Below are 13,063 nucleotides of genomic sequence, written 5' to 3' on the forward strand. Positions count from 1 at the left end.
CCCAAAATATACAACTCATAACCAATAACAAGAACACTACCCTGTAATTCCTTTGAGAGACGATCCGAGGTTTAAATACTTCGGTTATTAGATTTACTAGGGGTTAGTTACTTGTGACAAACAAATTTTTGTATGAAAGGATTATTATTGGTTTAGAAACTATACTTGCAATGAGATTTTATTAGTGAAATTCTATACCACACATTTTTCCGTTCATCAGGTTCCAGCATTCTTTAGTCCAAAAGGAATTACTACATAATAATAGTTATCATTGGAAGTGGTGAAAGAGGTCTTTTCTTAGTTCAGCTTATACATTGAGATTTGGTTATATCCCGAGTATGCGTTCACGAAGGACAAATACCGATAACCTGAGGCCAAGTCCACCAGAGCATCGATGCTTGAGAGCGGATATAAATCCTTGGGACAAGCTTGTTGAGGTCGGTGTAGTCGATACACATCCTCTACTTTCCATTTTGCTTATTTACCAGAACCACATTAGCCAGCCATAATGGATACTTTACCTCTCTTACAAATTTGGCTTCCAATAATTTTTGCACCTGTTCTTCCATGACCTGTGTCTTTTCAGGCCTGAGTTTCCAAACCTTTTGCTGGATAGGTGTATAACCCAGGTAGAAAGCGAGCTTGTGAGACATCAAGTCGGGATCTATACCAAGCATGTCAGAGGCTTCCCAAGTGAATAGGTCAGAGTTTTTTTGTAGGAGTCAACGAGCTGTGCTCTCACACCTCCTTCTAGGTTATCCCCTATATTCATTGTCTTTTCAGAATGATATCCGATTTACACTTCTTCTACCTTTTCTCCATGTTGGGGGCGTAGTTCTTCCTGAGTTTGAACACCACCGAGTTCGATAGTGTTGACTTCTTTTCTGCCCGGGCTGCCTTTTAGATTAAGGCTTTCATTGTAGCACTTTCGTGCCAACTTTTGATCTCCCTTTATGGTGGCAATTTCCTCTATCGTGGGAAACTTCATGCACAAGTGAGGTGTGGAGACAACTATTGCTAGTCGATTTAAAATAGTCTGATCTATTAGGGCATTGTATGCTGACGTGACTGATGATCGGAAAATTGATGGTGTAGAATTTCACAATTGAAGTCTTGTTGCAAGTATAGTTTCTAAACCAACAATAATTCTTTCATACAAAAATTTTGTTTGTCACAAGTACAAACCCCTAATAATTTTAATAACCGAAGTATTTAAACCTCGAATCGTCTCTCAAAGGAATTGCAAGGTAGTGTTCTTGTTATTGGTTATGGATTGTATATTTTGGGGTTTTGGGTTAAGAGACATGAAAAGTAAAGTGCAAAGGAAATCAAATAACAAAGAGGTCTTGGCAAGATTTGGTGGTCAAGGATCTCTATCACTACAAGGAAACCTAATTTCAGCGGCTATATTAGGGGAGCGGTCAATTAGAACCGCCGTCGCTGCTACCCTAATTTTACATACCCGCGGTTGAGAGCAACCCGCCTCTGAAAAACAAATCCAGCGGCGGCCATCGTTTTCACTCCACGGCGGTTCATGGAATTCACGCCATTCTATGCTTAAACCGCCTAATTTCTCTTTCGTTCGCACTTCTCGCTAGCTCCACTACCCACTATCCGCCATTACCTCAGTTCTTCATTTTTCCAAAACCTAGCTTGGCACCCAAAACCCCAATTCCAGTGAACAAAACCTCTTCGTGCAGAAGGAAAATCTGCAAGGAATCATGGCTTAGCAAAAGTATACGGATTTTTTCCTGTCTCTGGTAAGCTAATTGTGTTTTTCTTTGTTCTTTTCCAATTCAATTTTATACTTCTTCTAGTTAATAATCACTGATAACTCATTATCTTATTATCTAGTTGTTTCTCCTTCTTGTTCATCACTGTGAGAACGCACGAATTTCTCTCCTGGAAGTGCAAATTTCTGCAATTTAAGGTTACTCTGTCTCTTTCTCTACTATTAGGAATTTAGGGGTTTATTGGATATAAACTGTAAAGAGGAATTCGTACTTATTACTTAATAATGTCTTGATTAAAAGACAATCTAGCTTGAAACTAATAACAGGAAATGGTCCGATAAAGTAGTGCGCTTGAAGAAGTTCTTTATGTGATTTAATTTGTATGCAATCTGTGTAATTTCATTAATGAATTCATCATTGGGATCGGATCAGAGTTGCATATTTGATCATATTTTCTGTTTAAATTAGTTCTCAATTGAGGTTTAAATTATGAAGTAAAATGAGCAACTAAGAGAAGAAATGAGGGTGTGTTTGTTTATTTGTGAGCTAAGTAAAAATTCTACAGAGAACAATAATCATGACAAATAAAAAAACAAACAAAATCTGAGATACAAAACACAAGAAGAAATAGACCCAAAACTGATTGTAGGTAGAATCTGACTACAATAGAATAATAAAACTCCAAAGAAACCACCACGCATGCATATCAGAGAGGTATTTGATTTGTTTGATTAATTGATTAATTGGGTTTTGCAGGTCTTAAGCTGAAATAGTTATCCTAACAAAGGAAGCCAAATTGAGTCAAGACCAACTTTGGCACAGGTAATAATTATTAGTATTTTAAGATTTGTCTAATTTTGTTGATGAATATTGATAATTAAAGTTAAAAAATGGATTATTTAGTTTACTATGAATGCTAGCCCTGTTTTCTGATGTATTCATACTTCTATAGTCAAATAGCTACTGCCAAGTGTCAATACTAAAAGTATAGATTATATTATTCCTATTCCACCACAGAACACATGCAAGTAACCAATAAAATGCTGTTTACTAATTCTCCTATCAATCAAGTAAATAGCTACTACCCCTTTGTGTTTGTCTCGTCTATACTTGGTAAAACTTTGGTAAAATTTTTTGTTGTAGTGCATCAAGACAGGATCTCTTCCATTCTCAACCTTTGAGGTTCTTACAGCTCATCTCTGGAAGGTAAGTTAGTTAAGTTTGTTGCGTGCTATTTATTTATCTATTTCTTTATTGATTATTATTAAAGTTTAGCTAATAATGAGTTCTTTTAATGAAACATTTTCAAATATTTAAAAAAAATGTTTTGACAAAGATCTGATTAGCTGATATGAATGTTTATTTGTTTCTTGACCTCTTTTGTTTGCTACTTATTCAAGGGAAGTAAGTATGTGCACCCACCATTATAATTGTTGAATCTAATAAACACAATGACATAAACATGATTTGGCAAGTTTTTGAAAGTATTAGCACATGCAACAATAGGCAAGGGATCCACTGTTCATGTAACAAGCGACAATTGATATTCTTTAGTTTATCCCTTCTCTAGTTTATCCCTTCTCTATTTCTGTAAATTAAAAAAAAAAAAAACCTAGACAATTTAAACAAAAATGCCCTTTAAGATAATAATTTATACTACCATCAAGAGTTAAAAACTTGATAAATGGCAAAGACAATAGATTTATGTCCATGGATGAAAAATGATTGTTTCTGTTTTTTATTGATGTCATAAAGCACACATGCATCTGCTGCTGTCTTCGACTGAAACCAAAAAGGTGTTATGGAAGATTTCAGGATTTAAACTAATTGACAACAAAAACAACCCAAGAAAAGAAATTGGAAATAAGTGCAAGATAAAGAATAAGTTAACCTGATTTTTTTATTATTACTTTACATGCTTTTCTTTGATTAGAAACAGAACACGTGCACACACATTTAGAGGTCCAAAAGGCTTGAATCATTATATAGTTATTTGTTAGTTTGGTGCCTCTTTATACATATATATGTGAGTCATTTAGCTTTTACAAATTTTTATAAACTAAAATAGTTCATGAGTACTCAGATAAGATGGATGAAATTAGTTCTTTGCATAAACTTAAAACAGCTGATTTCCTATCCACTACTTCTCTTCCATGTTCGGTGTTGTGCACTTTCTTAATTGAAATTTTACTATATGCTTCAATAATAGATCATATGATGCAGAGACTCCATGCAGAGAACAATAAGCATTAGTCTATTGAAGCATAGACCATTCAACTTTACATAGCGAATTTGACTAAAACAATTAGTATTATGCTAACTGCGTAGTTTAATGGAGACATCCTCATCAAAGTTGGTTGGTGATGGGGATTAGCCTGTTATTTTTTTTCCGATAAACTGATTTAATTAGTAATTTTATCAAGTGTTTTTAAAGTATATATTCGTTAAATTATTTTTAATTTATTATTATATTTGTTAGGAAAAAATTAAAGATTTAGCTAGAGAATACTAGAAATAAAAGAGAAATAGTATTTTTTTTTAAGATTGATTCACTTATTATTTTATTAGTATTAAATTGAAGATGAGTTGTAATTAATTGAAAAACAATGATATCAGGGGCATTTCTCGGAAGAAAGAAGTAGATCAGGAATTTAATAGTTGAAGCATGTAATGGGCTATTTTGTGCAATAGGTTTGTGTCTATTTAAAATTCACACGTAGTGATATCATTGACATTTTTGTATACTTTTACATTAGGACTTTTCATGAATGAGAGCTCAATGAGTAAAATTACATCTTATATGGTTGACTAAGGACTCCAGACTAGTTTTGAATATAATTAGTACTTAATCAAAGGTAAATCAGAATGAGTACCTAACTTCTAAACATGACAGATAGCCTGGTAATGGAACGTAAAAATTAGTTAACTTGCATAAAAACTCTAGATCATAAATTAATTTATATAATCATTCATTAGTGTGTTCTCTGTGGTCTGCGATTATTTAGTTTCACTTGCTGTAAACAACACCGGACGTGCATTTATTCTGATCATATTTTCATGCATTTGCTATAGAGATATTTATTTTGTTGTTAAGATGGTCTTGAAGTTATATTGTATAGTTTTGAGTGCATAGCTAGCTAACTAATTATGAACTTTTTTTTGGATAGAATTGAAAGAATGGAGAATGTATAGTAAATAGTGATGATGCATTAACAGTTAAGTCTTAAGAGTAGTACCATCTCTCTCTTACTTTCTTTGTGAAACTGCAAATGCTACTGCATGTGGAACTGTTGCGTTTTATGTCTGAAATTGGTGCTAAGTAAGAGAATATTTATTCCAACCCGTAAGAGCAATAAATGCATGCAATGATATCCAATTTTTATTATTTTAAGAGAGGGGGAGGGGGCAAGGAAAACTATGATTTGAGTTGGTTTTTGGAATTGTATTTTTGAGGTGCGTTTGGCAGGATAACAAGCCAACCTCTTGTGGTTTTTGCCAACCTACATAGCTACTATCTTTCATCCATGTTAATTCATTTTTCTGATTCTAATTCTAATTCTTATTTTATTATTTTTCTTTCGCAGTGAAGGCTGTTTTCTTTGGAAGTAACATACCTACCTATTCCATCTTACTTATCTGCTGATTTTTTTTGAAAAACAAGTAAGTAACATCTCTTTTCCTATGGTTGGTAGATTAGTATTTTTAAAAAAATATATATTTACATAGTTGTTACTAAATAGTGCACATGGCTTTAAACCAGAACAAAACACTTTAAAGCTATGGAAGTTCTGGATAAATCGTGGATTAAGAGACCACGAAATTCTCTTGAGTATGCACAAGGTGTGTCAAGATTTATTGAGTTTGCTTTTGCACATCATTCTGCCGATGGAATAATCATATGTCCATGTAATGCATGTGCTTTTAAGAAGTGGCTAACAAGGGACGAGGTGTACGATCGTTTGATTTGTACACAATTTCCAATAGGATATACATTTTGGTTTTATCATGTAGAGCACTCGATAGGAGAAACTAGCAACGTCTCAAGTAGTATTTTTTTAGACTTACAACAAAATTCTATGGCCGACGAGCAACATCCTATGGTCGAGGTTGATCCAATTCGAAACTTGATTAGTGAAGGTCTAGGAGTTGGTGGGAACATCAGAAATGGAACACCCATCATAGCAAATGAAGTCATTGATGGTGGTGCTCAAAGATTGGATCCTACTGAATCTCATACAACTCTTGAAGCAAAAGGGTTTAGCGAGCTGCTTAAGGATGGAGAAGAGTCGTTATATAAAGGGTGTACGAGATACTCGAAGTTATCTTTTCTATTGAAGTTGTTCCATATTAAATCCCTTTGTGGTATGACCGACAAGTCCATGAAGATGATTTTAGAACTATTGAGTGACGCAATCGAATATGCAAGGATTCCAAGTTCTTTTTATGAGGTAAAAAAGATCATTTCTAAACTCAGTTTGGATTGCACGAAGATACATGCTTGCCCAAACAATTGTATGTTGTATTTGGGCGAAGATGAGAACAGGGAGACATGTAACGTCTGTAATAGGTCTAGATGGAAGACATATAAGAAAAAAGGTCCAGCTGAGGCATTGAGTATTATTGGTAACAAAAAGAAGAAGCATCCAGCAAAAGTTCTTCATTACTTTCCTTTAAAATCTCGATTGAAAAGATTGTTCTACTCGTCAAAGACTGCTGCTGATATGCGATGGCATGCTACAGCTGAGAATGAGGATAACGCAATGAGACATCCAAGAGACTCTGAGGCCTGGAAAAGGTTTGATTTGGAGCACTCCAACTTTGCATCCGATCCACGAAATGTGCGTCTTGCATTAGCTATCGATGGCTTCAATCCACATGGAACTTTGAGTACAAATCATAGTATTTGGCCTGTCATTCTCATTCTGTATAATACTCCTCCATGGACGTGTATGAAATCGACATCATTCATAATTTCAATGATAATTCCTGGCAAGAAAATGCTAGGAAATAACATAGATATTTATTTGCAACCTCTAATAAAAGAGTTGAAGGAGTTATGGGTTGAGGGTTGCGATGCATATGATGCTTTAACACAAGAAGTGTTTAAGTTGCACGCAGCTTTATTGTGGACAATTAGTGACTTTCCTAGGTTAGGGACGCTTTCTGGATGGAATACATACACAGGAATTGCTTGCCTATCTTGCAACTTCGATAACATCCCTCATCGTCTCAATCACAACAAAAAGTATTGTTTTATGGGTCATCGTCGCTTTCTGGATCAGAGACACAAGTTTAGATTAAACACCGTTCAATTTAATGGAAGACAAGAAACAAGGCTTCCACCAAGAACATTATCTGGCAGTGAAATCCTTTCACAAGTTGAGAATATTAATGTCACCTTTGGCCGAAGAGAAGAAGTAGGAAGAAGTGGTAAAAGATTACGCACTGGTGGAACTGTTGAAGGAGGTGGTACTCAACAATGGAAAAAGAAGAGCATTTTTTTGAGTTGCCATATTGGAAGTCTAATTTGCTACGTCACAATCTCGATATGATGCATATTGAGAAAAATGTATGTGACAACGTGCTATATACTTTGTTAAATAATAGTTCGAAGTCAAAAGATCACATAAATGCTCGAAGAGACCTTCAAGAAATGGATATCAAGCCTGATCTGTGGCTAAGGGAAAATGGAAAGTGTCCTCCGACAATTTATACTCTGAACAATTTGGGTAAGAAGAGATTCTTGACAACTTTGAAAAATGTCACTGTTCCCGATGGTTATGCAAGCAACATATCAAGGTGCATTGACCTAAAGTCTCTTAAGTTGAGTGGGATGTTAAAAAGTCAAGATTGTCATATACTTATGGAGCAATTATTACCGTTAGCCATGCGAACAGGGCTGCCTGATAAGGTCTCTGCAGTGCTTATTGAGATGTGTTCATTCTTTAGACAATTATGTGGTAAAGCGTTAAGTGCCCCCTGTTTGGAAAAGTTGCAAGATCAAATTGTCCTCACGTTATGCCACATGGAAATGTTATTCCCTCCTTCATTCTTCACAGTTATGGTTCACTTGATGGTGCACCTTGTAGAAGAAGCTAAACTTGGAGGCCCTGTCCATTATAGATGGATGTACCCTATTGAGAGGTAAAATTATTAGCTTAGATTGTTATTTATAACTTTGTTGGATAGTATTTAATCTTCATTCTTGGATAGGTATTTAGAACACTTGAAGTCATATGTACGTAACAAAGCACAACCAGAAGGATCTATAGCGCAAGGATACTTAATGGAAGAAATTCTTACATTTTGCTCCAGATATTTAGAGAACATTGAGACTAGATGGAATCAACCTCGCCGAGTTGATGATGGACTAACCCATGAAGAATTAAATCCTTGGTTAGATACTTTGTTTCCTCAAGTAGGTAAACCACTTGGTGTTTCCTCATATTTCACTTTAACAGCCACCGAGAAGTTACAAGCTCATAGACATGTGTTGACTAATTGCTCCATAGTTGACAACTATCTCCAGTGAGTATCTCAGCATGTTCTAATTCATATATGTAAAATTCTTTTAATGACCTTTAATCCTAATATTAAGACATATATAGAGAGTTTAGAAACATTGTACGAAAGCAATTAAGAAGTCGCACAAGAAATACATCAGAGATAGACAAAAAAGTTCATAGAGAGTTTACAAGTTGGTTCTCTACCCGTGTGAGTCAAATTCTTCCTCGTTGAAGTTATTTTTTTCAATTTCCATCATATGAAGTTGATAAAAAGTTCATCATGCTTTCTTAGATTGTTCGAGATCTTGATAAAATTGAAGAATCTAAGAGAATGGTATTTTTTAGTCTTGCTAAAGGGACGATTGACCAAGCCAGAAGATTTTCTGCATATAATGTCAATGGATACAAGTTTAGGACTGTAGAACGTGAAAAGGTTTAAAAACTCAAAACAGTAATATTTTTGGGACATTTGGAACAAGAAGTTACTCCCGCAATAGTGATCCCAATATGAGGTTTGGAGCAGTTCCTTATTATGGAAAGTTAGTCGACGTTATTGAACTTAATTATGATAGTATATTCTTTGTAACCTTGTTTAAATATGAATGGACTAACACAACAAACCCAAAGGCCATGAAAGAAGACAAATTAGGTTTTACCTCTATCAACTTTAGTAGATTGATACATACCGGTGAGCATGAGGATGATGAGCCATATATTAAGGCTAACGAAGCTCAAATGGTTTATTATGTAGAGGATGAGAAAGAAAAAGGTTGGAGCATACCAATTCAAGTAAAGCCAAGAGACTTATATGATATGGGCAATGAGGATGAAGACATAATTTATGACAGTGTAGGTTATCCATCACAAGATTTGGGACAATTTTTTCCAGATAACATTTCACATGTACCATTAGCAAGATCAATTATAGACGAAGAAAGTTTAGAGTAATGTAAGTCTTTAGTTGCAAGTCATAGAGTGTTATTTATTGTTTTCTTTCATAATTTTATGTTTTATTACATATACTTAATAGTTTGAATTAGTGGTTTCTTGTTTCTTTGGTTCTTAGCTGATAAAATTAAGTACTATTATTTTATTTTCATTATGTTATTGATATATTAATCTTAATATCTCTTGATATGTTGTAGAAATGACTAAGAGAAAGGTTGTTTCTTCACGTGAGAATACATCTACTCATGAGTTCAATGATTCACCCCCTGTTGATCAAGATGAGTCCTCTCAATCCATAGAGCCTGAAGCTACTTTATCTATTGATTCAGAAGTTCCACATGTTCAATTAGATGTACAAGGAAGAAAGTCTAATAAGTACTGGACAGTTGAATTCGAAGGTACATTATTAAGTTTAGTTCAATTATAGCACTGTATATTTAAATTTCTACAAGGAAGGAAGTATAATAATGTATGGTATACTACTTGAATAATTTGATAGATGCAAATGGAATGATTAAGGAAGGTCACTTAAGGTTGAAAGATGTGTGGGTGCTGTCTCGTGAGACTAAAATTATTGTGCATTGGAATGAGCATGTCCAACCAATTGGTGAATCTGGTGGACTTTTAGGATTGTTTTTGGGAGCTGTTGCTGGAAATTTCAAGAACTTTCCTATAAGTTATGAGAAATAGCCTTTAGTTCCAAAAGAGCCATACAAAAATGGAGCCTATAAGGATATTATTCAGGTTCTTTTTTATTTAATTATTTAATAATGATTTAATTATTTTCAATACATGCATTCCTATGTTCTAGTATTGTGTCATCCAAGGACAATTTCAGCTATTATTTATTAATGAATATAATATAGCTGGCCAACTCACTAAATGCCCCCTAGCCTAATACGTATTGTTGTTGAATAATTGAAGATGGGCTATTCATGAAAAAGTTACTAGCTAGCTTATTCTCTTAATTAAATCTGTATTGGCCACTCACCAGATATTCTATGTTTTATTTATTTAACTATTGAATGTGCTTGGTTTGGTAATCAGATAATCAACTATTTTTTAACTAACACTAAAGTTAATTTCATTCTTCATTCTTTTCTCATCCTTCTTTTTACTTCTGTTTTTTTTAGCAGAAAAAGAATTGATGTTTAAATTTTTTGTTGTCAAATTTATAAATAAAAAAACCAATTTAAAAACTGGATCTATGTTTCTTTTTATTGGTGGCAAGAAACTTGTCTTTCATTTTATTTTATTTGATTTTCAGGCATTCACTGTTTTACTATGTGCTTTCCTGGCTTTTTTATTTAGATAAATATGTAAAATATATTACTTCTCTACACGTGCATAAGTGTACCACACTAATATATTTCTTATGCTGCATGCCCCTTATGGTCATATTATGCTATTATTTTAGTTATAAATTACATTTTGTGGTTCTGATATGCTAATAATTAACTTTCTTGGTGCCATATTATGCTAATAATTAACTTCCTGCATCTCAGATTGGCAATTGGGCATAGCATGAGTCTATGAACATTTTTGTGAATTATGTTCCAATTTTAGTTATTAATAAGTTTAAACAATTTTACCTATAAGTCTATGTTACAATTATTTAGGTTAATTATTTTTATGTTTATACTATGTAGAGATTCTTTAAAGTTGATGATGGACAGCAAAAGAAGTACATACTACAAAATCTTGGTAGGAAGTGGAAAGATGATAGATGCAAATTGTTTAACGATAATTATAATTGGAATCTTACTCGAGAGCAAATATAACATTGTTACCAAAAGGAGTTGGAGTCAGCTTAGGTCAATGGGCAACTTTTATTGATTATAGATTAAAGTCCAGAACTCAGGTAATTGTATGAATACACATTCTATCTTTCACTTTATATTGACAAGTTGCTAATTGAATTTATCTTTATAATGCCTCATGTTAATTTTATCTTTAAATCACACTTTAATTTTATCTTTCATTATATTATTTTATTTCACTTTATAATGCCGTATTACATTTATATAATGAGTTAAATTATTATATTTCTTTATGTAAAAAAATTATCATTCTCACACAAATTCCTCGATTATGACTCCTTTTTCCAGTTACTATTGTCGCTCTGCCAACTTAACACTAGTCACAAATCAAAACATTTGGGAGTCATCAATATTGGGTTAATTACTTGAAATTTTAAAGAACTAATTTGAGACACGATACAAATATTTTTACTTCAATAGTCAATATACCTGCATAAGTTCCTACAAAAATTCAATTTAAGCTAATTTATACATCTATAAAGTAAATATATTCCTTCTAGGATTTGGTTTGCCACTAGAATGACATTTACATGTACGATGTATGAACCTGTTTAGATAGGGACTTTAATTTTAGGCACCACAAGAACAATGTTTTATTGTAGTGAGGGAAAAAAGATAAAAAAAAAAAAGAGTTAATTTTAAAAGTATTTAGATTGCTTTTGTAAAAATATTCTTGTGATTAAAAAATAAATAAATTTACCTCTTATTTTTTCAAGCATATTTAATTTTTATATTTATTTTTATCTCATTCTTTCTTTCACTTTATATTGACAAGTTGCTAATTGAATTTGCATGGGTAGGAAATGTGTGAGAAAAATGCAAGTAATCGAGAAAAACAAACAATTCCTCATACACTCGGATCGAAGACGATTGCTAGGAAGAAACACGAGTTGGTTTGTGATTGAGTCTTTATCAGGATAATATTATGTTATTTAATTTTTACATGCGTTGGAATTGAATTTCGATTTATTGAATTGATAGGAAACTGCAAACAAGAGAGTTTTTACTAGAGCTGAAATGTATCCAATTAGTCATAAGAAGAAGGATGGATCTTTTATTAATGATGAGGCTAGAGAGAAAAGTGTAAGCATTTTCACTTTATTTTGGCTTTATTTCTTAATGATGATAGATATTATTCTAATGATTATGCATTTCTCAAATTTTTACCATAGGAACAATTAACTTTGCTTCAAGCTAATGAGAGTTCTACTGATGATGCATATATCAAGTTATTTGAAAAAGAACACCCGGGTCGTGTTAAAGGTGTAGGATTTGGTATTTGTCTCTCCCAAGTCATGAAATCTTCTAATAGTTTAGGAGGGGCATCTTCTTCATGCAATCATGACTTTGATATGGCTAAAGTTCGCTCTATGGAAGTAGAATTACAAGAGAATAAAGCAACAATTTCTTTATTACAAGCCCAGGTGACATATTTCATTAATCATTGTATGGGTGGAAAAGTGCCACATGACTTTCCTACAGCTACGAATAATGGGGTAAATATTATATATAGATTTTTTTCTTGAATCTTTCATTGTGCATGATTTAGTAAAATAATGATTTAGTTATTGTTGTTCATTTTCTTAATTTGTGTAGATGACTTATGCCTTTTCATATTAGACTTAAATTATTTAACGGTCTTTGTTTTTATTCTAACATATTTTTATTTTTTTTTAATCCTAGATTGCAGAATCTCCAATAGAGACAAGGTCACCTTCTACTATTCCATGAAGTAGTTGTAGAATTTTATGATTGAAGTGACTGAAGACCTTTATTATCAAAGTAACTCTTTATTTTAGGTTTTTAGCTTAGTTAAATATTAATAGCATAATTCTTTTCCAATTCAATTTTAGTATTGCATTATTTGAATTTACTTTGATATGTAAATATAGGTGTTAAACACTGATTGTGTTGGATTTATGATTATGTAAGACTTATTAAATATATATTATATTTTGAAATGCAGTGTTTATATTATTTTGGTCACTTTTTTTATTTTACTTTGAGATGTAGATTTTAATATTTGTAGTAGTTTTTTTTTTTATTAGGATTGAAG

General features: G+C 32.8%; 1 long non-coding RNA gene across 1 annotated transcript; it reads left to right on the forward strand.

Moving 5' to 3' along the window:
• Window positions 2,507–9,396, forward strand: LOC107608370. Its single transcript, XR_001612837.2, has 3 exons — window positions 2,507–2,555; window positions 5,318–5,393; window positions 9,385–9,396. It is a non-coding gene; the product is annotated as an uncharacterized LOC107608370 (long non-coding RNA).

This window comes from Arachis ipaensis, chromosome B07 (assembly GCF_000816755.2).
Source record: "Arachis ipaensis cultivar K30076 chromosome B07, Araip1.1, whole genome shotgun sequence".
Taxonomy (NCBI): Eukaryota; Viridiplantae; Streptophyta; class Magnoliopsida; order Fabales; family Fabaceae; genus Arachis; species Arachis ipaensis.